Genomic DNA, 5681 nt, shown 5'->3' on the forward strand with positions numbered 1-5681 from the left:
GAAAATTGCTTTTAAAAGCTTAAAAACATTCAAGAAGACTGCTTAATATTAACTTGCAGGATCTATCTAGGGGCTTTGTGTTTCTTCCTTTCCTTTTATTGTTTTGGAGACACAGTCTTGGTGTAGCCCAGGTTGGGCAGGAATTAACAGTCTTCCTGTCCTAGCATCCTGAATGTGGCGCTGAGTTAATATTCTTAAAAGGAAGGTTGACTTGTACAAAGAAGATATTGGTTGACAGCGCTTGCCAATTTCTAGGGTAATTTCCTAATTAAAATTTATCTCTGACTGTTAAAAGTATTGTTTAGTAATATGAAATTTAATTAGCAGTACTGGTTTCTAGTTCTATTGAGGAGTTGATAGTGAATAATTATATAAAACGCAAATTGAGTGATATTGTATTAATATCTGTAAACTTATTTTATGCCTAGCATAATATTGTCATAGATGCTTTGATCTTTTGAATCATGGAGAAACAATTTTTGTAGAATATGGCTCCTGCTAATGTGATTGGGGGGAGGTGTGGCCAAGAATTTCAGAACACTTTGTTTTTGTTTTTGAAGAACTTAGACTGGTAGGATTTCTTTTCATAGTGAATTTTATTAGACACAAAGTATCATGTGTATTGTAATGATACTTAAATTTATTTGTGGGCCTAAACATATTAGAAAAATTATATAATACTAGTTTATGAGTTTATAAGTTTTCAGTTATGGAAAAAACTCTCATTGTTTCATCAATGACTTGTTAATGTTATTTGATACAATTTTCTGAAAGTAAAGGCCTTCAACTAAGAGACCAGGGAGAAATGGTGCAGTCAATGGGGTAAGAGTGCTTGCTCAGTAGATGGGAGAACTTGAGTTCAGTTGTCCAGCACTCATGTAAAGGGGGTGTGGTTGTGTATACTGTGACCTTGGGGCTGTGGTGGGCAAGAGACAGGAGAATCACGGGAGCTTTCCTAGCTCCAGGTTTCAGTAAGACACACACACACGCGCACACACACACACACACACACACACACACACTCTAACTACATGCACTAAAATCTTTTTGGGGGCAGGGGGCTGTCCAATATAGGGATTCCTTGTGTAGCCTTGGTTGTTCTGGAACTTACTCTGTAGGCCAAGCTGGCTTCGAACTCTTAGAAAGCCATCTGCCTCTGCCTCCTGATTGCTGGAATTAAAGGCTTGTGCCACCCAGTCCAGCCTTCAAATTTGCATTTTCTTAGTAATATAAGAGTTAAAATATGGGTTGGAGAGATAGCTTAGTGCTTAAGACCGCTGTCTGTTCTTCAAGAGGTCCTGAGTTCAATTCCCAGCAACCATATGGTGGCTTGGAACCATCTACAATGAGATTTGATGCCTTTTTCTGGTACACAGGTATATGTGCAGATAGATCACATATACATGAGATAAATGAATTTTAAAATGCTTTTAGTAACTGAAATTACTAAAAAAAAAAAGTTAAAATGTTTGGTTCCTGTGAAGAGATTGAAAGGGGGACTATTGTATATCATTAAAAAAATTACGGGGTTAGGGAGTATATGACTCTGGTAAAGTGCTTGCCTAGCATTCATGAGGGCCTGGGTTCTATCCCTAGCACATAAACCATTATCAACAACAACAACAACAACAACAAAAACCAAAGCTGTGGGTAGTGGCTCTTTGCACTGTAGAGGTAGAAGCAGAAGGATCATTACAAATTTGAGGCTAATATGGGATACAGAGTAAGTTCCAGATGAGTCTGAGTCTGGACTAGAATGTGGCCCTGCCTCAAGAAAACAAACAAAAACCTGTATGTATGTATGTATGTATGTATGTATGTATGTATGTATGTATGTATGTATGATGTTTGAGAGCATATTCATTAAAACCATTTACTCCTACTTATGTTGCATTAGTGATTGCATTGTTATCCTTACTTCACATACAGAATCGTGGTTAGAAGCAGCTAAGTAAATAGCAAAAAGGTCATATACTTAATAGATAAGAGTATGCTCAAACCTAAGTCTTCTGACACAAAGTAGCTGCCTTACCCCCATTACATGTGTCATTATTAAACCTGAAAGTATCTTCTGTATTGACAGATTTCTTTTCCCACTGTGCATGTTTTATAATGTTGTACTTGATCCCTAACTTTCTGTTAACTTGTACATTGTCAATACTTATATGATCAAGAAGGTATAAATTTGAACCCTTAAAGACATGCTTATTTTTTTAGCCGGTCCAAATGCTATAAAATAGGAGTATTAATATTTTTATCTTCAGTTTTTATTTTATGTATATGAATGAGTGTATGTATGTACACCATTCTGGTTTCTCAGCTATCAGAAAAGGCTATCAGATCCTACGGATGGTTGTAAGCCGCCATAAGGATACTAGGAGCCAGACTCAGGTTCTCTGCAAGACCAACAGGTGCTCTTCTTAACCTCTGAGCCATCTCTTCAACCCCTAGAAATTCATATTTTTAGCAAGACATATTTTTGGCATTGTTACAGCTTGCTATATAATTACTACATTATACCTTTAGATTACTTAATGAAAAGTTAAAAATAACTTTAATAATGTTTAATGTTGTTAAAGCTAGGTCATCTGATACTTTAGCTTCTTCATTGATAAGTCTCCCCACCCCCTTAATGCCAAAGATAATTTAGAAGTCTACGATGTCTTCAAGAACTTACGGACTTAATATTATGGAATTTGATGGGATCTAATAAGTCTATTTTTCATATATCTTTAAAGTGGTCAGTCTCTTACAAAGTGAAGGATAAACTGTTAACTGATCCCTGTTTGGTGACTGTCTCAGGTCAGGATGTTCCTTGGCAGGGTTTTCTGACCTAGTTTAGCTTTGGCTTTGACTATATTTATGCTCAGGGGTTAGGTATTCTTCAGGATTGAGTTCAGAAAGACTTCTCAGATTGGCCTACCCAGAAGATTCGGATTTTAAAATCAGTATGCTTCCTAGGATGTGATTTAATACCTGGTTAAGGCTGCAATCTCTAAGCTCTCTTTGGAGGTTAGAGTATAAGAATAGTTCTTCCTGTCTCATGCCACCAGCACATGTATGTGCCACATGCCACTGTGTCTTCAGGTTCTAGGGATCTGAACTCAGGTTCTCATGCTTACATGACACTGAGACATTTCCTCAAATCAAGCCCCTAGTCTGTCTATCAGTCTGTCTGTCTGCCTGCTTGCCTACATACTTTTTTTTTTTAAAGATAAAGCATCTCTCTGTATATCTGTCTCTCTCCCTCGTGTGTGTGTGTGTGTGTGTGTGTGTGTGTGTGTGTGTGTGTGTGTGTGTGTGTGTGTGTAAAATGCAGGTGCTCACAGAGTCCAGAAGAGGGTTTCAGACCCTCTGGCGTTGGAGTTGTCCAGTATGGAGGGGTACTGGGAACTAAACTCAGATCATCTGGAAGAACTGAGCCATCTCTGCAGCCCCTTGCATTGTTTCTTAGTGCATACAGAAATCTTGAGATGTGAACAGAGGAGCCAGACCTGGCGGTATAGTCCATAATCCCAGCATTGGAGAGCATGAGTCAGAAGGATGACAAGCTCAAGGTCAGTCTAGGGAACATGGAGAGTGCTAGGCTAGTTCGGACCAAAGGACTTAGTGAGTTTCTTTGAAAAATGTCTTATTCATAATTATGTGAAATTTGATTACTTTTTGTGTAGTTCTATAGTAGGAAAAAGTTGGTAATTAAATGTGAGAGTAGAAGAACTATAAGTAAGATATTTAACAAGGAGAGTAGTAAAATAAATTACCCACAACAACCACACATGTTTATCTTAGAGCAGCAACTCATTGCCTAGTACCTGTAGACTCTTAAGAATATCATTAAGGGGTTGGGGATTTAGCTCAGTGGTAGAGCGCTTACCTAGGAAGCACGAGGCCCTGGGTTCGGTCCCCAGCTCCAAAAAAAAGAAAAAAAAAAAAAAAAAAGAAAAAAAAAGAATATCATTAAATATTATAGTATGCTATATATCAGTCCTGATGATGAATTCAATGTGGAAACTATTAAAATATTTTTGTAATTTTGAAAAATCATAAAAAAATCATAAAATATATAGCAGAACAGAGAGTAGTAGTTTGCTTTGTTTTGTTTTGTTTGAGATAGTCTCCTGTAGTCAAGGCTGGCTTCAAAATCTGCTTTATAGCCAACTTCTTATCCTCCTACCTTTATCTGATCCTTCTGCCTCCACCTCCCAAGTCCTGGAATTGCGGGTGTGCTCTACCACACCTAGTTTTATGCTAGTTCTGAAGTCCCAGGCTTTATGCATGGTAGGGAAGCATGCTACCATTAGCCACATTCCCCCAGCATAAGTAGACAGAAACTGTTAGAACACACACTTTCAAATAAAAACTACCCAACTGCTTTTTTTTTCCAATTATTTTTTTAATTTGTGTGTGTATGTGCGCGTGCGCCTGAGTGTATGAATGAAGGCTAAATGGGTACAAGTGGAGTCCACAGGAAGCCATTGGCTCCCCTAGAGCTGGTTAATGAAAGCTGGGGTTTGCGTTCTTGGAACTAAACCTGGGTTTTCTGCAAGAGAAGCAAATACTCTTAACCCCTGAATCATCACTCTAGCTCCATTAATCATCCTTTAACTTAACATTTTATCATTTCTCATCCTTAAGTAGAAATGGTAATACAACTTCTTAAGATTATTTAGAAGTTTAGACCACATAAGTATGTCTTTAGAACATACCTGATAATAAATCCCACTCCATAAATGTCATATTCCCCTCTTCATTCTGACAACAGAATAATAGTCTAGATATACTCATCTAGACTATTTGAGAAAGTTCTTTAAACATTAATGCTCAAACTGCATTTTAAAAATCATTGTATAAGGGGCTAAAGAGATGGCTTAGTGAGTGGTTAAGAATAATGGGAGGCAGAGACAGATCTGGATGAGGCCAGCCTGGTGAAATAGCATCATACTTAGGCCCTGTCTCAAAAATCAAACAAATAAAATGCATACTGTTGCAAAGAGCATGAGTTCTCTAGTGCCCATACTGAGTGACTTACAACTGCCTGAAATTGTAACTCCAGGGGTTCTGATCCTCTTCTGATCGCCACAGGCCCATCTACTCATGTATACACATCACACAGATACACATATACACATAGTCTTCAAAAATTAAATTAAAAAAAAACTTTGTACAGTTTAGAATTAACTGGGTGAGTGATGGTCAGAAATTAATCAGAAATGAAGTAATTTTTAATATTGCCATTGTCATTTTTTTCCCATTTTCAGTTTGTTGTAGTTGTTTTGTTGGTTAGTTCGATTTTTTGTTTTTTGTTTTTGAGACAGAGTTTCTCTGTGTAACCTTGGCGGTCTTGGCATTCACTCTGTAGACTATACTGGTCTTGAACTTACAGAGATCCACCTGCCTCTGCCTCCTGAGATCCTTTGCTGGGATTAAAGGCTTGAGCCACCACTACTGGCTTTTCTTTTTTTGTTTTAATGTGTAAGGACTACTTGCTTAGTGCCCTTGGGTGCTATTAAGAAGATGTTAGATCCTTTGGAGCTAGAGTTATAGAAGGTTGTGACATCTCTCCAGCTCCCTCCCAATCTTTTGAGTGTTATTTTGGAATTTGTTGTTTGATATCAGCTATTAGCTATATGAAATTTGGGGGTGCTGGTGCAAGGTATGCAATGTCTGTGATGCATGTGCCC

Source organism: Rattus rattus, chromosome 10 (genome assembly GCF_011064425.1).
Source record: "Rattus rattus isolate New Zealand chromosome 10, Rrattus_CSIRO_v1, whole genome shotgun sequence".
In the NCBI taxonomy this organism is placed as follows: domain Eukaryota; kingdom Metazoa; phylum Chordata; class Mammalia; order Rodentia; family Muridae; genus Rattus; species Rattus rattus.